This window comes from Erythranthe guttata, chromosome 9, assembly GCF_056151865.1.
Source record: "Erythranthe guttata isolate IM_541 chromosome 9, IM_541, whole genome shotgun sequence".
NCBI classification, from domain to species: domain Eukaryota; kingdom Viridiplantae; phylum Streptophyta; class Magnoliopsida; order Lamiales; family Phrymaceae; genus Erythranthe; species Erythranthe guttata.
The window spans coordinates 6,997,219-7,022,002 of record NC_142541.1 but is presented as its reverse complement, the minus strand read 5'-3'; the positions used below and the strand labels follow the sequence as shown (position 1 = coordinate 7,022,002).

Here is a 24,784-nt window from a genome sequence, read left to right as displayed (position 1 = left end):
CTTAGTATCCAGAAGATACCCAGATGCCCTATTGTACTCTTTTCCCTTTGTGCGATGTTTATTTTTTCCAAAGAGTTTTCGTTAATCGCCAAGGTTTTAACGAGGCAACATATGTTGATTGAAAAGATTGTGTGTTGTACTCTTTTTCGTAACCGAGGTTGTTTTTTCCCATTGGGTTTTATTCCTCGGAAGGTTTTAATGAGGCAACATGAAAAGAACAATAGTGGTTCGATAGGAATCCCCAAGGGGGAGTGTTGTAAATAATATATAACGTGGTTATTCCTATCTTAAGCCACTCGGAGTTTATAACTCCCCACTACGCCACTAGAGATTCTCAACTTACCCATTATCCCATAACTCCCTCCATGATCTATGTAGGGTATAACTTCCGTGTGACTCCCATGTAACTTCCGGTGATTTGCACCTATATAAATGAGAATCTTCCCTCCCCTAACTATCCCACAATTTTCTCTCTACGGATTGTTGTTCTTTGCATTCTCTCTTTCTCTCTTTGTCTTGTTATTTATATTCTTATGTATTTCCACAAACACAAACCAAAGAGCTAGATAAATAGGTCATTTTACAATATATATATATATATATATATATATATATATATATATATATATATATATATATATATATATATATATATATATATATATATATATATATATATATATATATATATATATATATTACCTCCAATGTAGCAACCAGGTGAAAATAGGCCTAATATAAACCCCACAACACGCGACTGTAATATCGTAAGGTAACGGATTGTTTTTGCAACCAAGCGTTTTTCGAATCTAGAAACAATTACAAGAAAGACATGCAAATTCTATAAAAAAAAGAGAGAAAAAAAAATCACCATTACTAAGATATATGACATTAAAAATAAAGAAAAAGATACCTGAGGAGCACTGCCAAATAAATTTTCGGAGGTTGAAGTATAGAGCAAAACAAGGTTCACTTCATTCGGGTCAACCTCTACCACCTGGAGAGCTTTCTTTGCAACTTCTACAACTAAATTTGATTACAAAAACTTGAAAAATAAAATTGATATACAAATATATATACAAATTATAGTACATCATATGAGACATAAGATTAATTTAGAACAATAAGAAAAATAAATAATAACACACAAGTTCATGATATGCCGAGGCATGTTTGATATTGGGTTCGATTTTACGAATTTAGTATGTGCAAGCAGAAAATAAAAAAATAACTTAAAAAATAAATTACTTTACGATTCAGGGTGGGCAGACTTTTAAATCACTGCAATACAAAAATAAAATAGAACTTACTAAAACCGCAATTCGTGTATAATAAGTTTTTACCAAACAATTACTAAAACATTATCCCAAGAAACGGTCCAAATTCAATCTAACCCAAACATTTCCCAACTCATTTATATTTTTCAACGTTAACATTAAGAAATACTCCATTCATCCAATAACCACAATTATCATAATCATCAAATAATAAAGCTGAAAATTCAAAAAAGAATGAGGCAATAGCATGACAATTGTGGAGAATGAGACAAAATTGTTACACACAAGAAAAACCAACGAAGAAGATACTTACAATGATCATATCCCAAAACAAGCTTATAAATTTTGTCCCAATACAACTCTTGACAAGTCCTAACATTTTTGTATCTACCAAATGTGAAAGTTACAAGAAGAACGACTTGATAAATAATGAAACGAATTAAACTATAATAGATTAAAATTATTCATCATAAGACATGTTTAAGACTAACTTGAGTTATTACATCAGTTTGACTAACTTAGTAAATGGCTATGAAATCTATTTACCTGAACAAGCAGAATGAAATGAGTATGAAATTCATTTCCTAGAACATGACCAACAAAATACTAAAGATCTTCAAACATGAAATATAAACAGACAACCAATTAATGTTTTCACATTGCACCAATAAGAAAAAATGTATACACATAATTAATTTCAACGGAAAAAAAAGCATGTCCAATCAATAGAAGATGCACATAAATACATTGATCATTAATATGTACTAGACATGTACATGCAATTGAACAATAGTACAAGTACCAACTTTTTTCATTGAAAATAAAATTAATATTGAATACATAACAAGAATAATGAAGGATGTTTTCTCATCTCCTATATCCTCATCCTGAGTTCGGCTTAGTCCAATGATTGACTCCCATCATACAGAAAAGACAAATATGTCAAAAAAAACAATCAAGTAATATAAACTTAATGAATAGAATGCAACATAGTATAATACAACTGTTAATTACGGTCAAATTAGCATCTTTTTTGGGGATAAAAGAGTCAAATCACTTGAGAGAAAACAAATAATGCCAAAAAGAAAAACATAAAACTATACCTTTTCCGCCGAGTGAGTGACATTAATTCTTGGACAACAGCATTTTCGTCATCTGTAATTATGTCTGCACTAGTCCACCAAGCATGTCTTTAAGATATAAAATAAAATAGAAGGCACCCATGTCTTGAAATCTTCTCATAACTGCAAAGGGGGGATGTGGTACAATATAAGTAAATCAAGAAATTTAATCAAAATGGATAAATATAAACAATGATAGAGCAAAAGTTATTTGAAACTCTTTATACCTATATATTTTTACTATTCCAAGTCGCCATCTATGTTAGCGTGAGATGCAATTTCATCGTCGGTGCTCCAATATTCGACTAGAGTGTCGTCTTCTCCATCATCATCATCTTATTCTTCTTCATCTTTATCATCATGAACACGTGAATGGATTATTTTTTGAAGAATTTTGATCTCCAATGGAGCTTCATCATTACGGTCAATCGATCCAATCTCTGGAGCACTATCTTGAACGTTAACATGAGCACAATTTTCTTGTTGATATGCGTCATTCACATCGGGTTCATTCCCATCGGTAAATCGAATGAATGATGGGTCAAAAAGATGTCGATATTGTACATGTTGAACAACTTTCCAATTCCCATTTAATTTTGTATCGCTAACATAGAACACCTGGAATACTTGATTTGCTAAAATATAAGGTTCGCTTTTATACGACAAACTACCCACATTGCTTGTAAGATCACTATCTTTGTTTATAATTTAGTTTCGGTTCAAGTTAAACCATTTGCAACTGAATAGTACGCATTGGTAACCATAAGTATAGCTCAACTCGATCACATCTTCTAAAACACCATAAAGTTTGGTCATTTTACCTTTATGAAGAGAGTGTGTACAAACACCACTATTTTGTGTTACTCGTCTAGAATCTCTTTTGCTTGTTAGATATTTAATACCTTCTACTATGCACCCACTACACTTATTAATACGATAATCAGGCCCACGGGCAAGTGCAATAAGTTCATATGTAGCTTCAGGGGATTTAATGCTCCTCAACTTTTAAATCTAATTTTAAAATATAATGTGATTTAACTTTGATTTTAATAAAGAAACTATTAATTAATGAATAAAATAAAAATATAATTTGGAGATCTTAGTCGATTATCAAACTATGCAGCAAACTTTTTCCTTTGTCTAGCCTCCCAACCAATTGCATGTTGTTGCTTAAGTTCTTCATGCTCTCTGAAAATGAAAAAAATAACCCATCAAATAATGTTAAAGTGCTATTATACTATTAAAATAATTTTTCTTACCTCAAATATGAATCTAAGTCCACGCAGTTATTCAAAACATACAATGAAAGGAACTATATTGTTGAAGGGGTCAACTGTACAAAATATGTTTCTCCAAAAGTTCGAATTTTACTTCGAAACATAGATAACGTTTCATTTGGATGGTCCTACCCATCATAATTTCTTTTATCTCGATTGTATTTAGTGTCAATGTCATGGAGATAAATGAACAAAAACTCAAACACTCTTTCACGATATAAGCCTCCGCAATTGATCCTTCAGGACGAGCTCTATTTCGAACCATTACTTTTAAACTACCAAGATACCTATAGTAATATCAAAATACATATACACGAGACACATGAAACAAATGAAAAATATATAATCTATGCAACTTTAGCTAACTAAAGAAAAAGTAAAGCCTCTAAATTTGTTACCTTTCAATAGGGTACATCCATCTATAGTGAACAGGTCCATCAATCTTTGCTTCTTGTTCCAAATGAGTGGCTAGATGGACCATCACGTCAAAAAATGCAGGTGGAAATATCATTTCTAACTTTCCTAATATTACAGGAATTAGTTTTTCCAAATTATCAAGGACATCCAAGCTTAATTTTCTAGAACATAACTGTCTGAAGAAACTTGTCAACTCGGTAATAGCATTAAGAATATCTTTTTGTAGGTAACCACGCAATCCTACATGAAGCAAACGTTGTAATAGAACATGCCAATCATGACTTTTCAACCCAGTTATCTTACCATCTTTGATATTCACACATCTGGAGATATTCGCAGCGTACCCATCCGGAAATTTTACACCTTTCAAGAACTCACAAAATTCCTTTTTTCTCTTTTCGGGATAAGGTATAAATCGCACGTGGCTTCAAACACTTCATCTTACCTTCTTTATTTGTTTTGGCACCTTCTACTGGCTTTAAATGTAACTCACTTCTTACACCCATGTCCTCCAAATCTAAACGAGCCTTCTCAGTATCCTTTATTTTACCATCAATATCTAATATAGTTCCCATAACATTATCACATGTATTCTTCTCGATATGCATTACATCAAGATTGTGCCGTAATGTTAGTATAGACCAATATGGCAACTCAAATAATATACTTTTTTTATCCAGCATAAGTGTTGCGAAGGGCGCTTTCGTTTTTTATCCGTGGACTGCTTGCCAAGCACAACATTTTCTACTTGTTCTAGATAAGAATTTCAGCGTTGGTAAGCTCCACGGGTTTTGATCGGTGTGATGCCTGATCATTAAATTTAAGACTTCTTAGATATGGATGATTATGTGGCAAATAACGTCTGTGGCCGATATAACCAATCTTGCTTCTTAGCCCAATACATCTTGGACAAGCACAATAACCCTTTGTTCGATGTCCAGAAATATCACCATATGCAACGAAATCGTTAATTGTCCATAAAATTGCAGCATGCAGAACAAATAACTCTCCAGTTTTAGCATCTCTTGTTCTTACTCCAGATACCCACAATACCTTCAGATCATCTATCAATGGTCGCAAATATACATCAATATCTCTTCCAGGTGACTTAGGACCCTGAATCAACAGAGACATGATAAAATACGGTTCTTTCATGCATAGCCAAGGTGGTAGGTTGTATGGCACCAAAATCACCGGCCATATACTATAAGAGTTATTCATATTACTTAAAGGATTAAATCCGTCAGTAGCTAGACCAAGGCGCACATTTCGGGGATCTTGAGCAAACTAGGGATATTGCTTATCTAATTCCTTCCAAGCTTCAGAATCTGAAGGATGGATCATTTTACCTTCCTCGTCAATTTTTCCATCTTTATACCATCGCATACCAGAAGGTGTCTTTCTCGATAAATAAGTCTTTGCAATCTTGGCTTTAGAGGAAAATAGCGCAAAACTTTGTGAGGATTTTTTTTTTCTTTTCCATCATTTACTTTTCATCTAGATTATTTGCATACTGGACAACTAATTAAGCTCTCGTGTTCTTTCCATGAGAGAATGCAATCATTTTTACATGCATGGATAAACTCGTAAACCAACCCAACATCTTTCAATAATTTTCTTGACTCATAAAATGATGAAGGAATAATATCACCCTCTTGCAGATATTGTTTGAATAAATCAATAATCATGTCATAACATTTATTACTCATTCGGTTCAAAACTTTTATATGAAGTAGTTAGACAAGGAAAGATAATAATGATTTTGAGCAACCAGGATATAACTTACGTCGTGTATCTTTCAACAATTTCTGAAATTTCCTACTTCATCATCAGATACGAGAGTTGGTGGACCAGCATGAGTATCATCACAATAATCGGATGGACCTTCTTCATGATCATCAAAATAAAGCAACCCAAAATTCAAATCCTCTAACATCTCTTCCTCTTCAAATGTCTCATCCACGTTATCATAAACATTATGGTCTTCCACATTTTTATTGGAATTTTCACCGTGATGCACCCATTCATTATAAAAAATATCTATCCCATTAGTGAGTAAATGCAATTTGACCAAGTATTGTGGGTGCAAACTTTGATTTAAACAATCTCCACATAGACAAGGCATATTATTTCTCTTCCCAACATGTTGTACAACAAATTGCATTAAATTTTTAACTCCATTAACATATTCCTTTGAATTAAAATCATTGAGCTTGATCCAACTCTCATCCATTAGAAACCTTTATATTGTACAGAAAAGAGAGATAAAAATATTAGATTACGTAACAATTACATAATTAATTAAACCAATTAAACCAATCTACTATATTTTTAGTTATATATGTATCACATATGCACAATGATGCTTCACTAAACATTCTCTCTCACTCAATAATGTCATCATAGTGGAGCTTAAAAAAGAAAAAAACAAATCATAGAGAACTTAATTTCCTGCAACACCTAATGTTAGGGGTGAAAATCGGACATATCAAAAATACCACTTTTTAAGAGTCCAAATTTTTTTCGCAAGTGAAAAACCATTTACATATTTAATATGCAATTTCGGGAAGATAAGAAACCCATAACTTTTAGTAATATTTCCAAATATTCAAATCGGATTAGAATTCATAATATAATGAGAATTCAAAATACAATGTGTCCCAAATTCCATTCCAAAAAATGTCAGATGGAATAATCGGAACTGGGATGATTTTTTTTTTAAAATCTGACGTATTCAAATATAAATCGATGAAACTCGAAAATAACATTCCAATTTCCACCCCTAACTAATCAAATTGAAGCAAAAAATAACACAGGGTCGAAGAAAAAAATAAAAAAATTACTGATCAAAGAATCATATTGAATTGGGTACCAATAACTATTTAATCCTACTAACAAATTTGCATTGCCCAGTGTGCAACAAAAGAGACTAAATGTTATGATGTGTAATTCAAAGTAGAGAAACATAAACAACTCTCGGATGACATGACTGGTTCTAAATTGTTATAGTACTCGAGAATCACACCAAAATTGATTTCTAAACAATGAATCATACAACCCAACACAAGAACATGTGCACCCTCAATTAAAAATAAAGAGCAAATAAATTTAGCAGAACTAGGGCTTTTTTAAAAGTAAATTCGTTAGGACAACTTTATATATATTATGAGAAATTGATAGCAAGAGATACCTTGATCAACAAAATAGAAAGAAGGCAACAAAATAGTTTTCTTTGGAGGGCAGAGAAAGAGAGATGGCGTTCGTGTTCATAAAGGCAATATGGAAGATCAATTTTGTTTTGTTTTTTTTCTTCACCTCTTTTCTATATTTTATTTACTATACTTATATAATAAAGATATTAATAATAATAAATGTAAGGGTTAATGAGATATAAACCCCTCAGTAAGAAAAATATTAGGAATAACCACCCCCATTTAATTTTAATAAGGCAAACCCCCTCAATTAGTGATTTACCATGTGTACCCTCATATTTTGTGTTAGAAAAAAACCCGCCTAATCTTACGAGAAAACAGATACATTCATAGAAGTTAACTATCTTCCTAAACCACTGCAATTACGCTGAAGATATTCCAAATATTTCTCTTGAACAAATCTTCATAAAAACACGTTCTCTCCATCATCTTCTCTTCTTCTCCATCTCACCTCTCTCCAAATTTTCTCTTCCATCTTCTCAACAAAGACAGTTTGCTATGTTCAACAATGGTGAAGGGCCAGCAGTGTGCACTAGCAGCGATGGGATGCGGTTCACAACGTTGGCGGCGGAAGGCGGTTATGTGCAGCACGGCGGTGAGCGGTTGTGTGCATGGACGTCGGTGGTTTGCGGCGACCATATGTTACGGTTCAGAATACTGCCTGGTTGATTACTCAAAAATAGAGTTTAAACAATATTGTTTTTTTAGATCTACAAATCCATGGTCGCATTATTTGATGACTCGTAAATTTTGTTTCCCACGAAATTTATTTTATCAGAGTCCACAACAAAGAATAAATCATATGGCAAAAAACATAAAATATTGTAGTCATCTACAGCCAGAGTCAACTATAAATTACGGGTAGTTCACTATATTGTTCCGAAGTCAACTATAATTTTCCGATGTCAACTATAAAAAAATGTAGTCAACTATAAAAAAAAATGAGTAGTTAACAATATTGTTGTCAGAGTCAACTATAAATTACAGGTAGTTCACTATATTGTTCCGAAGTCAACTATAATTTTCCGATGTCAACTATAAAAAAATGTAGTCAACTATAAAAAAAAATGGGTAGTTAACAATATTGCTGCCAGAGTCAACTATAAAATTAGATAGTCAACTATAATTTTTCCGATGTCAACTATAAAAAAATGATAGTTAACTATATATTTTTCTTTAATTAACTATATTATTATTCGATTAAAGAAATTATGGTGTTGTAAAATGGAATATTGACGATAATAAATCTCATCTTTGGTGAAAACACGAAAATTTATAGAGTAGAAACTAGATTGATTTCAATGGCCAAAAAATGAAATGCAGAAGAAAAGGCAAAGTAGTGGGAATAAATAGAGAAAAATAAAGAGAAAAAACAAGAATCAGAAAGTGACGAGAAGAGAGAAAATGGCAGAAGAGAGGGATGAGAGAGGAGAGAGAAGATAGGGAGAAGAAAAATAAAAAATAAAAAACAAGTCAAAGTGGGGGATAAAGGAAGAGAGAGAAATGAAGGGAGAATATAAAATGACAGATAAAAGAGAAATAAGGAGAAGAGAGATAAAAGACAAAAATATGGATAAAAAAAGCATAATGTGCATTAACATAAGACTAGGGGGAGTCACACAATTCAAAAAATATTATATGTATTTGTTTATAGGGGTAATGGCTAGGGGTGGAAATCGGACGGATCGGATCGGAAATAGGCTCTTCGGAAAATTTTCGATTTTTTTCGGAACTGAAATCTCAATTCCGATTCCGATTCCGAAATATTCGGAATTTAAAAACGAGTTCTGATTCCGATATATTCGGAATTTTCGGAAATTCGGAATTTTTTCGGAATTTTCTGGAAAAAGAAGATAAAATGTAAAAATAAAAATCGAAAAGAGCAAAGAACAAATCAAAACCCAACAACAATCAAGAATTTCTATTACTTTCATATTACCGGAACAAATAGACATGTTACACATAAATAACTCCTAAAATTACGAAATATCTACTAAAATTACAAAAATAAAATAAAAATAAGGTTCTCTGTAGATGGTAAAGATCGATCGAATGACTGACGAAGAATTAAGTCGACGAGGAACAACTAACGACAGAGAAGAAGCCTGAGTAAAGGTCGGACTGAGAAGAACGAAGAAGTAAAAACTGGACTACACTTTTTTTTTCTTTCTCTTTTTTTGGAAGAAGAAGCGGCGCACCTCTGCTAGGAATGAAGCAGAGAAGATGAATTAGGTGATTAGGTCTGATATGGGCAAGTTGTAGTTTGTAACTTTGTATATTGGGCCAATTCAAATGGGTCATAACTCATATGTTAATTTTTTAAATAAAAAGTTTGCAGCCCAGTCCAAATTGGAAAGTCATGCCCCAGTTAGTATAAAAATATTGAATATATATAAAGGTATAACCGTATAATAATTTTTAAATATATCAAAAATTCGGAAAAAATCGGAAATATTCGGAATTTTTCGGAATTATTTTTGGATCGGAATTCGGAAATTCCGAAAATTTAATATCAAATTCAGATTCCGATCCGATTTTTTTCGGAAAATTCGGAAATCGGAATTTTGGAAATCGGATTACAAAAAATAGTTCCATAATCGGAAATATTAGGATCGGAATCGGCGGAAATCTGAAATTTCGTTCCGATTTCCACCCCTAGTAATGGCAAATAGGCCCATGACAAGGGCACTTACTTAAAAGAGGGACATCCAACTTTTTTGTCTTTCAAATAAATCCAACCCATTCAAACTTATTTGCAAATAAAGAAAATCCATTTATATATACCAAAATTATCACCAATTCATTAAACCCAATTTAACTCCAATTTCATGAGTTATACCCCAATTTAGCCCAATTTCATCAATTAACCAATTTTAACCCTAATTTCAATTTTGACCCGACACCACCGGAGACCGCCGGTCGCCGGCGTTGACTTTATTTCTTTTTTTTTTTATTTTTTTTGAAATTTTTTTTTCCTGAAATTTGTTTTCCGGCCGGTCAACTGCCGTTGACCGCCGGGTCTCCGGAGTTGACTTTTTAATTTTTTTTTTTATTTTTATAATTTTGTTTATTCTTAAAAAAATATTTTAATTAATATTACTGTCTTGGCCTCTAAATTACTGTCTCCGGCAGTAATTTAACTGTTAATTGACTCTTTTGTTTTTTTTTTTTTCTTCAAAAATATTTTAATTAATATTATTGTATTCGTTGCTAAATTACTGTCTCCAGCAGTTATTTAACTATCGGAGACATTAATTTAACTGTTAATTGACTTTTTTATTCTTAAAAAAATATTTTTAATTAATATTATTCTATTCGTTGCTAAATTACTGACTCCGGCAGTTATTTAACTGTCGCAGACAGTAATTTAACTGTTAATTGACTTTTTTTTTTCCTTAAAAAAAATATTTTAATTAATATTACTGCCTTGGATGTTAAATTACTGTCTCCAACAGTAATTTAACTGTCTTAGACAATAATATAAATAATATTATTGTTCGGAAAAATAATATTCATAATATTACTGTCCCAAACAGTAATATTACTGTCTGAGACAGTAATTTAGTAGCCAAGACAGTAATATTAATTAAAAAAGAATTCTAAGAAAAACAATTCCAAACAAAAAAAAAGTCAACGCCGAAATCTGACCGGAAAAAAATATTTCAGAAAAAAAATTATTTTCTGAAAAAAAAAAGTTTGGGGGGTTAATGTGATATATTTGTTTAAATTCGGGGTCAATGTGTAATATTAAGGAAGTTAGAGTATAATGGGTGGAATTGATAAATATTATATTATTGAGGGTATTTTTGTCTAAAGACATGGGGATGGACTTAATTGAGAAACTATTTTTTTTGTGGACCAAAATGCATTTAAGTCCCATGTGATGGGCCTTTTCGTCATTTGCCCTTGTTTATAAAGTGTCAATTATAAATTGGGCTCACACTATATTATTTTACCCAACGAGGGGGTTATCCCTTATTTTCCCTAAATGTAATATTATGAGCTAACTACTTCTAATAATAATAATAATAGTAATAATAATAGTAATAATAATAGTAATACTAATAGTAATACTACTACTACCACTACTACTACTAATACTACTACTAAGCAGTGTTCTAAAAATCGGCTGAGGTGGCCGATTAATCGGTCGCCGAGGCGGAGACGGTCCAAAACCTTTACGATTTTAGTGTAAAAGTATGAAAAATCGATTTTTTGCTTGTGAGGCGGTTTGAGGCGGTCCGAGGCGGTCTGAGGCGTTCGGAGGCGGTCAAACCTTTAAGGCGGGTCAAACTTCGGTGGCAAAAATCGGCAAAAAATCGGTCTAAAATCCGTTTTTTTTTTTTTTTTTTTTTTTTTATAAATCAAAATAAAAGTTGGGATTTTAATTTAAAAAAATGAGTTTATGCTTTATTTTGTTTATGTTAATTATTATTGTTAAATAACTAATGATGTATGCCAAGAATGTATGTAAATTCAAAAAAAATTGCCTTTTTATTTATATTTTATAAGGATATTTATGTATTATGATCTTATTATTATTAAACTTTTATTATGTTATAAGAATATATACATGATCGAGATATAACTATGTTTAAATATTTTTTATCTATGTTTTGAGTATTTATAAATAATATCTACAAATATATTATATTAAATTTTAAAAACCGATTTATTTCCGATTTATCACCGATTAATCACCGCCGCACCTATTAATCGTGAGTCGGTGCCTGACCAACTCGGACCCGATTACCGATTTTTACAACCTTGCTACTATGTACTTCAAAATCAAATTTAAATTCCTGTGTTTCTCCAGAAAAAAATACAAATTCGTGTGTGTATGGTGTATCCAAAGTCCAAACATGCACCCTCTTAAAATAATATTATATTGTAATTCTATTTTATCCTTCATACTTGGAGATTAAAAATAACCAGAGATGTGCAATTTGAAATGTATTCTGGTTGGTTGAGTTACTATGATATTTAATTGTTTCTAATCATACTCTAATGTTTATACTTCTTTTTTTTCTCAAAATATTATATAATATTAAATTGTACATAGGGGTGTAAATAAGCTGAGTCGGGTCATGATCTTGATTAGTCGGCTCGTGATCTCGAAGAAACAATATCCAAAGATGTGCAATTTCAAATGTATTATAGTGGTTTGAGTACCTATGATTTTAATTGTTTCTCATCATATTCTAATATTTATACTTCTTTTTTCTCAAAATATAATATCATATTAAATTGTACAGTAACATAACTGATGTTATGGAATTACAAAATATATCACCAAATTATATTATATATTTCCAAAAACTAAAAATATATCCACAACTAAAATCGGATCGAAATTGGAATTTCCGGTAGTTTTTTATATCATTCCAATTTCGTTCCAAATAAATTCGGAAAAAATTGAAAATCAGAATGAATAGTACAGTTTCCAAATCGGATGTGGCTGAATTAAAAAATTCATTCCGATTTCCATCCCTACTAATTAATATATATATATATATATATATATATATATATATATATATATATATATATATATATATATATATTATTTGTGTATTTTTCGAAAAAAAACTTGAATTTTTCATTAATTTTGGAAATCGGAAATTCCAAATATTTTCTTATATAACTTCATTTCCAATCCAAAAATTTTAAAAATCTGAAATTTGGAAATCGGAATGAAATAATTATTTCAAAATCTTAACTTTTTGGCTCGGAACCGGCGGAAATTGGAAATTATGACGAGACAAGAAGACATGCAACGTAATGATGTAACAGAGGCTGGTGCGAGAATTTTAAATATTTGCACATTCACCCTAGGCTGGGGCCAATTTGACAATTATAAAAACTATATTCTTCTTAGGTTTTTTCAATTTTGTTTATTTCTTTTCTACTCCTTTGTGGGGCTTTTGTGTAATAGATTAATTATAAGGGGTGTAGAGGAATTGTGTCTAAATTAAATTATAATTTATCTGGCAAAATAAGTTATATATGGAGATAATTATCAATTAATTATTGGCGAATAGGATTATTTCTTCTCTTCCAAATTATAAGAGATAAATATCAATTTAGAGACAGCCAATCAAATCGCGCCACATCATCAAGAAGACTTTATGTAGGACTCATATTCTACCACTATAAAAAGGGACCCTCTCTACACAATTCAAAACACAACTCAAGAAGAAGAAAAACCGTAGGAGAAAATTCTCTCTACAATATTATTCAAGTCGTTATTCAACAAATTCAAGGCGTTCTTCAACAAATCGAGGGCGTTCTTCATCAAATCGAGGGCGTTCTTCAACAAATCAAGATCGAAGGAAGATTGAAGGGCCAAATCCATCAAGAACTCCAAGATCTTCAAGAACAAATCAAGATCGAAGGAAGATTGGAGGGCCAAATCCATCAAGAACTCGAAGATCTTCAAGTCAAAACCCGTAAAAGTTCAGCGTTCGATCCGAGATTCAAGTCGTAAGACCCTTGGAAGTCGTTATTCAAATCCAAATCAAATGCGGAGAAGATCAAGTCAAAGACCCGATTCCGAAATTCAAAGTCAAACAAATATTGTTCTTGAGAGAAGAATCAGAGGATTAAATTAGAGTTTGTAACCCGCAATATTTTATTTTCATTCAATAAATTATTTTTGTGCAAGTTTTTCTTGTTTGTTTAAATCGGGGATAATTACAATTTTGGTCCCCCAAGTTTACACGGTTTTCACTTTTGGTCCCCCATTTACCGCCGTCAACAAAATACACACTAATGTTGTCAAATTTTAGCACATTTAGTCCCTCCGTCAGTTTGACCGTCAAGAAGTAACGGTCAACTGTTGAATTAGGGCTGAATTTGTGATTTTTCATTGAGAAAATTGCACTCCGACCCCTACATTCTTCTAACATATTCTAAAAACCCCTAAAATTTTATTCAACCCTTATTTAACCCCAATTTCATCATTTAATCAATTTTGACAAACGACCCCGATTTTTACCACCATTACCGCTGACCGCCGTTGATTTTTTTTTACTTTTTTTTTCGGCAATGACTTTTTTTTAATATTGTTTTTGACGCCGTTCACCGACAATATATTCTCGGTTAACAATGTTGACTTTTTTATTTTTCTTGATTTTTTCGAACTTTTTCCTGTTACTTTTTTTTCCGATCAACACAATTATTGTATAACACAATAATAATACTATATTAATATTTAGTATCGTAATATTAAAATTACAAACTTCTAACAAAGTTTTTATTTAAAATTGTAGGGCCTAAATACAATTTAAGAAAAAAAATCTAAAATCCATAATTTCTTCCCTTCAATTTTTTCTTTGTGGAACCGCTGGTGCATCCCAAATTTCTTCCCAAAAAAAATATGAAGAAGATGAATTAGGCATGTGCGGAGTAATTTGTAATGAGGTAACCACTCCAGTACAATGGTTTTGGGGGCTAACACCAGCCGCTAATTTTTTATCTTTTTTTTTTTGTATTAAAATTTTTCCGTCATTGAAATGCGTTGGCTTTTCCCTTTTTTTCTTTATTTTGACTTTTTTTATGATATTATTTTCTCGCCGATTATCAACTTTGAATTTTTTTTTAAATTATATTTTTCCATTACTCAACAATTTAATAAAAATAAAAAAAAAATCAAGAAAAAAAAATGTCAACGCTGTTAACCCGACATTTAACATCGGTCAACAACGGCAAAAAAAAGATTTATCGAAAACAGAGTCAACCAAGTTAAAAAGAAAGTTAACGTCGGATTACCAAGTTTTGAAAAATCGGGGTGAGTGGTTAAAATTGGTTAATTCATGAAATTGGGTTTAAATTATGGTTGGATACAATTTTAGAGGTTTTTATAATATTATAAAAAAATACAGGGGTCTTATTGCAATTTTCTCTAAGAAAAACCCTAAATTCAACCGTTGACCGTTACTACTTAACGGTCAAACAGACGGAGGGACTAAATGTGTTAAAATGTGACAACATTAATGTATATTTTGTTGACGGCGGTAAATGGGGGACCAAAAGTGAAAAACGTGCAAACTTGATGGACCAAAACTGTAATTATCTCTTTAAATCGCATATAAGAATTTGTTGCTACAAATTTTGGCACGCCCAGTGGGACATCTCTACCTCTCATCTCTTCTCTCTCTCGAAGTTCTTCGAAGTGTTGCAGTGACTGTTCTACGTTCACAATGAAGACTGCTACTCCGGATTCATCAAGTGTGGGCGTAGTTACGAGAGATATGGCTAAGAAGCTGCAAGTATCCTTCGAGACTATCTCGACGCCCCAAACCATTGAGAAAGGCTTACAACCTCTTGTCAACATAAGTGCAGGCGTGGGAGATTCAAAACGAGAGACTTTACAGTCCACGACTCATTCAACATCAAGCTACTCACAGATGGCATCCGTCATGACAACAAACGATAAAACCATGGAAGAGCAAATTGCAAGTTTGGCCAAGGCTATTGAGGGACTCACAAAGCATGTTCAACAACGAGATTCTCAAATTGCCAAGTTGATCGACAAGATGGACAAAGCTGATGCTAGTCAAGTTGTGGATCAGATAGAGGCTCAAGACGAAGTCGAGACATCCACAAAGCAACATCAAGTTGAAAACGAGAAGTCTCCAGCTCAAGATTTTCAAGTTTCTCCAGAAGGGATGATTCACGTAGATCAAGTGATGACGCTGATCAGTGGAACTATCAAAGACAAGTTGGAAGGAAGCTCGAAGTCGCCATCAACCTATGTCAAGCCATACACACAAAGGATTGATGATGTAAAGATGCCAATGGGCTATATACCTCCAAAGTTTCAACAATTTGACGGCAAAGTCAACCCCAAGCAACATGTGGCACACTTCGTTGAGACATGCAATGATGCAGGGACATATGGAGATTACCTCGTCAAGCAATTCGTCCGATCGCTCAAGGACAACGCGTTTAATTGGTACATTGATTTGGGAACAAAGTCCATTGATAGTTGGAAGCACTTAGAGGAAGAATTTGTCAACCGCTTTTACACCACTCGAAGAACATGCATCATGATTGAGCTCAAAAATTCCCGCCAATGGAAGAAAGAACCTTTCATCGACTACATCAACCGTTGGATAAATTTGAGTCTAAATTGCAAAATTGCAAGGATCGACTGTCAGAGACATCAGCTATTGAACTGTGCATCCAAGGAATGCAATGGGGACTCCGATATATCCTTCAGGGAATTCAACCTAAAAGTTTTGAAGAGTTGGCCACTCGAGCACATGATATGGAATTGCGCATAAATGCAAATGGAGTCGAGGAATCTTCATTCCAAAAGTCGTACCAGCTCAAAGAAGAATATGTTGAAGAAGAACAAGAAGATCATGAGGATGGGGGCAAGTATTTTGAAGAAACAACACCCTATGCAATATGACAAGTCAAATCAAATGAAACACTCCTTGACACGAGTTTAAAAGGTCTACATGTCCCAATAAAATGAAGCACTCCTTGACACGAGTTTAAGAGGTCTATAAGTTCAAAACAAGTGAAATACTCATTGACATGAGTTTAAAAGGTCTACATGTCTAAATCAAGTGAAATACTCCTTGACACGAGGTTAAAAGGTTTACATGTCCAAATCAAATAAGTACTCCTTGACACGAGTTTAAAATGTCTACATCTACAAGTCCAAATCAAGTGAAACACTCATTCACACAAGTTTAAAAAGTCTACATGTTCAAATCAAATGAAGCACTCCTTGACACAAGTTTAAAAGGTCTACAAGTCCAAATCAAGTGAAATACTCCTTGACACGAGTTTAAAAGGTCTACATGTCCAAATCAAATGAAGTACTTCTTGACACGAGTTTAAAATGTCTACAAGTTCAAATCAAATCAAAGCTCCTTGATAAGAGCATAAACTATCCAACTCAAGTCAAGGCTTCTTGATACGAGCATAAAATATCTATATATCCATGTCAAGTCAAGGCTCCTTGATACGAGCATAAACTATCTACATATCCAAGTCAAATCAAGGCTCCTTGATATGAGCATAAACTATATACATATCCAAATCAAGTCAATGCTCCTTGAAACGAGCATAAACTATCTATATATCCAAATCAAGTCAAGGCTCCTCGATACGAGCATAAACTATCTATATATCGAAATCAAGTCAAGGCTCCTTGATACGAGCATAAACTATCTACAAATTCAAGTCAAATGCTCCTTCAGCACGAGCTTAAACTGCAAATGTTTCCCGTTGTCCTCATAAGTATAAAATGTGCACGACATCCCTCAAAAGGATATATTTTGAACTACGTTATGACTTGATCCCTTTATAGGGTACGTAGGCAACTTAGAATCTCTCTAAGTTCAGTCATGATTTCAAAAGATATATGTGCTTTGCTAGATCAAGCTGCAACTGAAGTTGAGCAATTATCGAGACTTATTCACTCCAAGATGCATTGTCGGTGAACAAGTCTCGAGGGGGCATTTGTAGACGCATAAAATTAATTAATTGGTTAATTAAATTAGCAATTTAAATTTTGTCTAAATTAAATTATAATTTATCTGGCAAAATAAGTTATGGAGATAATTATCAATTAGTAATTGGCCAATAGGATTATTTCTTCTCTTCCAAGTTATAAGAGATACATATCAGTTTAAAGAGAGCCAATCAAATCGCGCCACGTCATCAAGAAGACTTTATGTAGGACTTCTATTCTACCACTGTAAATAGGGACCCTCTCTACACAATTCAAAACACAACTCCAGAAGAAGACAAATCGTAGGAGAAAATTCTCTCTACAATATTGAAGTCGTTCTTCAACAAATTCAAGGCGTTCTTCAACAAATCGAGTGCGTTCTTCATCAAATCGAGGATGTTCTTCAACAAATCAAGATAGAAGGAAGATTGAAGGGCCAAATCCATCAAGAACTCCAGGATCTTCAAGAAAAAATCAAGATCGAAGGAAGATTGGAGGGCCAAATCCATCAAGAACTCGACGTCTTCAAGTCAAAACCCGTCAAAGTTCAGCGTTCGATCCGAGATTCAAGTCGCAAGACCCTTCGAAGTCGTTATTCAAATCCAAATCAAATCCGGAGATGATCAAGTCAAAGACCCGATTCCGAAATTCAAATTCAAACGAATATTGTTCTTGAGAGAAGAATCAGATGATTAAATTAGAGTTTGTAACCCGCAATTTTATTTTAATTCCACAAATTATCTTCGTGCAAGTTTTTCTTGTTTATTTAAATCGCAGATAAGAATTTGTTGCTACAAATTTTGGCACGCCAAGTGGGACATCTCTACCTCTCATCTCTTCTCTCTCTCGAAGTTCTTCGAAGTGTTGCAGTGACTGTTCTACGTTCACAATGAAAACTGCTACTCTGGATTCATCAAGTGTGTTCTACGTTCACAATGAAGAATGAGTAACTATGATATTTAATTATTTCTAATCATATTCTAATGTTTATACTTCTTTTTTTTTCTTAAAATATTATATAATATTAAATTGTGCATAGGGGTGTAAATGAGCTGAGTCGGGTCGTGATCTCGATGAATTAGGTCATGATCTCGATGAGTCGGCTCGTGATCTCGAAGAAACAATATCCAAAGATGTGCAATTTAAAATGTATTATAGTGGTTTGAGTACGTATGATTTTAGTTGTTTCTAATCATATTCTAATATTTATACTTCTTTTTTCTCAAAATATCTAATGATATTAAATTATACTTAGGGGTGTAAATGAGCTGCGTCGCCTTGTGATCTTGGTGAGCCAGCTCGATAAAAGCTTAAACTCGAACTCAAGTTTTTCGAGCTTGAGCTCTCTGACGAACCAAGCCCGAGCTTATTCTTAGGGTTTCACAAACCCGCAAGCTGGATCGCGGCCCTTTTGTATTTTAGGTTAATTTTTATTTTTATTATAAGCATAATGGATATAAAATTTATATAATAAAATCATATCAATAATTAAAAATTAAATTACATTTCGTTGTTTTATTTGGTAATTTCTTATTATAATTTTCAAAAATAAAAATCTAATAATATTAAATAAAAAGTTAAATATATAAAAAATATAATAAAAACTCGATGAGCTCTAAGAAAACTCGATGAGCTCCAGCTCGAGTACGTATCAAATTGGAATCGAGCTCGGGCTAAGCTCGGCTCGTTTACATCCCTAATCGTACAAATGATATGAATCATATATGAATTGAATCGCCTAGTGTATGGTTTTTTATACCAATTAACTTTTTCTAAGATTTTAATTTACTTAACACTTCGATATTTACATTTTTCATATAAAATATAACATAACTGGTATTATGGAATTACAAAATATATCACCAAATTATATTATATATTTCAAAAACTAAAAAAAATACCAACAACTAAAATCTGATCGAAATTGGAATTTCCGGTAGTTTTTTATATCATTCCAATTTCGTTCCAAATAAATTCGGAAAAAATTGAAAATCAGAATGAATAGTACAGTTTCCAAATCGGATGTGGCTGAATTAAAAAATTCATTCCGATTTCCATCCCTACTAATTAATATATATATATATATATATATATATATATATATATATATATATATATATATATATATATATATATATATATATATATATATATATATATATATATATATATATATATATATATATATATTATTTGTTTATTTTTCTAAAAAAACTTGAATTTTCTGAATTAATTTTGGAAATCGGAAATTCCAAATATTTTCTTATATAATTCCATTTCCAATCAAAAAATTTAATAAACCTGAAATTTGGAAATCGGAATGAAATAATTATTTCAAAATCTTAATTTTTTGGCTCAAAACCGGCGGAAATTGGAAATTATGACGAGACAAGAAGACATGCAACGTAATGATGTAGCGGAGGCTGGTGCGAGAATTTGAAATATTTGCACATTCACCCTAGAATGGGGCCAGTTTGACAATTATAAAAACTATAGTCTTATTAGGTTTTTTCAATTTTGTTTATTTCTTTTCTACTCCTTTGTCAGGCTTTTGTGTAATAGATTAATTATAAGGGGTTTCTCCGATTTTTTATTACCATCGTAGGAATACTCTTTTTCCTTGTGTAGGTTCACAAGGTTTTAACGAGGCCCCATTATTTCTTCAAATAATTGAATAATAAAATCTTTTTTGCCCAAAAAAAGAAATTATAGTTTAGCATATTATTATATTTAATTAATTTTGAACTATTCTGTTCTAATAAATATGTGTAGTTAATATCTTAATAGAACACAAATTCAATTATTTCAAATAAATAGTTCTCGATTTATTAATATTAAACAATTTATAAATTGAATGAGACAAATCAACTTTAATAAAAGCATTAGAAATAAATAAACTCAATCTATAGTATTTTCCAAATAATAAACAATTAAATATATCCATCATAATCATAACCAATGAAACATATAAAATAAATAAAAGAAAAAAATTAAAAAAGAAAAAAAAAACAATATTTGGATTTAATATGCTTTAGTGAGCCGTTTTAGTTATTCATTCTCTGTCATTTTGGAGAAACTAAAATAGAGCACTTTGATTTACAACATACACGTAGCGACAAATCAATGAAAATGGAGTTTGCTAGAAATAAAACACCTATCAATTTTCTCGGCTTATTTTACCTCAAAAAAAATTAGTTGTATTTCTTTACCGCCAAAACATTACCTCTATTGTTTACCGCCAAAAAAATAGTTATCTCTCCGTGGCTCCACACCCCTATTCCCTCTTCATCCACTATCAGATTGTGTGTTATATCGTTAATCTATACTTAAAGACCCACATACTGATTTTGTTTAGACATTCTACACTTTCATGCATATATACCAGTCTTTTTTACCTATTAATTTACGTATGTGTTATTTAGCTGTAAGTCGTTTACATGATCTATATTTTATGCATTTTCTAGTTAACCGGTGGTCATTGCTATGATAAGTCTCCTACAGAAACTTTGGTTGTTTTCAACTCTTGCTTTGTTTTAATACTTATCATTGATTTTTAACATTTTATTTTGTTAGATATCAAGCTAACTCATGAGTATACATCTGAAACGTTAAATAGAGTTTGCTAGAGCAATGGCGACTACTCAGAACATTAAGAACTTGAAGTGTAAAATGGAGTTATCTAAAGCATTGGCTGAAACCAGTGACATGGTGGTGGAACATTCTTTGCCTCAAGTTTTGAACTGTAACACTACTGGTACTTTCTTCCAGTTATATATATATATATATATATATATATATATATATATATATATATATATATATATATATATATATATATATATGAACCAATGTAAGTTGACATCTTATTTTCTTAATATTGTAGTTCCAAATAGAAAGAAGAGAGTGTCTTTGTCCTCAGCCAGCTCAAACATTTCAACTTCATCAACTAGGGGAGCAACAATGTATGATAATTCTAGAGATCAAGGTATTTTCTCTTCCAGTAATGTTTGAACTTTAAATATGTTATTGAAGGAGACTGTTAAATAAATATGTTTTGAGGAGACTAGAGTTGTTACTAAAGGTACTGTTAAATAAATATATTATTATTATTTTTATTTTTTTGTTTTTACTTTTATTATGCTTACTATATTATTTTAGATCTAGTAGCATACACTTTAGTAAAGCAGATATCTTAACTAGTAGCATACACTTTAGTAAAGCAGAAAGTTGGATGTAAGTGATGTTTGTAGCTTTTCTCATTGATTTTTTTTTTGGCATAATATATATGTTATATTGCAGTAATATCTCATTAGAATATTTTTTCTTATTTTTTCTCTAAACATAGAAGGAAAAGCTCACTTACGAATTGGAGGAGGCTCATGTTGTTCATTGCATTTGGAAGTCCTTTGCTAAACAATACTCCTGTTTCCGTTCAAATGATCATAGCTACTATTCAAAAAATAAAAAAGAAGGTGGTGTATCACTAGCTAGACAACGTGTTTATGATAAACTCATCACTCGTCGCGATGATTGATTTTGGTTATGTGACTTTTGGGAGACTGCAAAGTTTAGTGTATATATTTTTAATTTATGTCATTTTAGTGCATATGGCAAAAGATCATCTAGTGATTTTTATTTTAATTATGAACATTTGCAGAAAATTTCAGAGACTCGGTCCAACAATAAAGATAAACTAAAGAATCATCATAAAGCATGCAACTCAGAAATTTGGTGCAGAGAAGGCCCTGATAAAGCATGCAACTCCGAAATTTTAATAGGTCAAGCAACACCTAAGCACAAGGTAAAGTTTCACTATTGCTCTTGCAGTTCGATGTGATGCTCTTGGTGATGGTGACGACAATTCAATGGTTTGGAGAACATAACTAAGGTACTTCCAACTCGTAACTAAGTTGTATAAGGTTACATGTATTATGTTTAAATCATTTTGTTCCCGTTAATGATGATATGTTTGTCATTTTGTATAGCTTGAAGCACATCTAGGGAATTTAGATGGACATTTTGGGCTCTGTAAAGGACAAGATTGAATTCTATGACAATGGAAAAACAAAGGATCAGGTGGATTGATTACTCCACCAACAAATTACACAAGTTCAATATCTATTAATACTACCAAATGTTTCCCTATTTTTATGTGTAATAATTTTCTCTTTGTTTCAATTATAAGACAATTGACTAACAATAAGGATGTAGCGGGTGTTGTTGAAGAGCAAAAGAGTAAGAAAATAAGTAAAAGAAATGTTCGAAAAGATGTTGTCCCAAATGGTATCAATGGTGCGAAACCCGAAAGTGAAGCAATTGGAAACAAGGAAAAGAAAAAGAAGCAAGATTGAATTGGACTTATATTGAAGAGATGTTCACTGTTCCTTCCGGCGAAAGGCTTTTTTTCCCGATCTACGAATGTTACCAGAGCTTGTAAGCGAGAAACGTATGACACAATACCGAATAAGGTTGACGGAGCAATTATTTTTCCTTTTACATTTTTTTATGTAGCAGTAACTTTTGTGCATTTAACTATTTTAGACCTAGTGTAAGTTAAATTAAATAAAAATATTATAAAATGAAATGGCGAGCTTTTTGATCTATGACTATTACAAAAGTTTATTATTGCTAATAACCAGGGCCGTCTAGGTAGTTAAAGGCTTTGGGCAAATTGTAAACGGTGCTCGTAAATTAAATGGGAGTTCGGGGGCAACACACCCCAAGTCTTTTTTGAAGTATATATGTAAATTAATGTAATGTAATGTAATGTTGCCCCCCAAGTCTTTTTTGAAGTATATATGTAAATTAATGTAATGTAATGTAATATATATATATATATATATATATATATATATATATATATTAATTACAAAAATAATTGACAAAAGTAACGAAAATAATCATTTTATAAAAATATACAAAAATAATTGAGAAACTTTAGAGGTATTAGTTCAATGTAAAATAACAAAATTTGAAACAAATAATGATTCTATAACCATAAAAGGGAGAAATTTTATTATTTGCAAGCTATGATTGGAACTGTTAATTAACTAAATTTTAAAATTTTAAAAATTATTTAGTAAAGCTCGGATATTTCAAAGTCAAATAAAAATATCGGACACTTTTTATAAGATGATCTAGTATTCAATAAATAATTAAATATTATTTATAACTAAATATAGATTTATTATGTGTGAAAGACAATATTTATTTTTAAAATAAATTTATAAGATGATAATAACTGTATGCATTATTATAAATAGAACTTAGCATGTATAATAAAGTTAATGCATAAAAAATAATCTACTATAATTTAATTCATTCTAAAAAACTTGAATCTCTTTAAAATTAATACTTAAAACAAATAGGCCATTTTTGGGCCATTTAAGTGTTGAAAATTTTAAGTCGTCTGTATACTACTTTTTGCCTTTAATATTAATTATATTATTTTGATATAAGTAATTTGTTAGCTACCATGTAAAAAAAAGATGTTCGCAATAAAATTCTTTTAGAAACCATGTAAAATGTGGTTGCTTAAACATTTTTTTTTCAACCATGTACAAAGTGGTTGCTATAGGTAAGTTTTTAACGACTATGTAAAAATTGGTTTCTGTAAGTAATTTTTAAGCAACCTGGTTGCTATGAGTATACAATAGCAACCAAATTAGTTGTGGTTAGAGATATCTGAAAAAATTATAATATTTTAATATTAAATTGGCCGCTGATAATAATTGTCAATATTGACCATATAAAATTGTCGCTAAAGACTTTAACTTTGGTCTCTGTACTATTACCCGGGGCTTCCTATGATACAATGACCATTTATAGCCGCCAAATATCGGTTGGTCGTAATAACTTCAATTTTGCAACCCAAATACGATTGGTTGTTAAATGTATATATTAAGCGACCATTCTCTTATTGTCGCTGGGAATTTGGTCGCTAAAGATAGATTTTCTTGTAGTGACTTGCATAAAATGTACGAATTAAGGTTTTGAACTTTCTTCATGC

The 24,784-nt window shown here is 31.5% G+C and overlaps 1 pseudogene; it reads right to left on the bottom strand.

Annotated features, from left to right (window-relative positions):
• Positions 1-698: 698 nt before the first annotated feature.
• LOC148767963 (uncharacterized) lies at positions 699-5,780 on the bottom strand (annotated as a pseudogene).
• Positions 5,781-24,784: the final 19,004 nt, after the last annotated feature.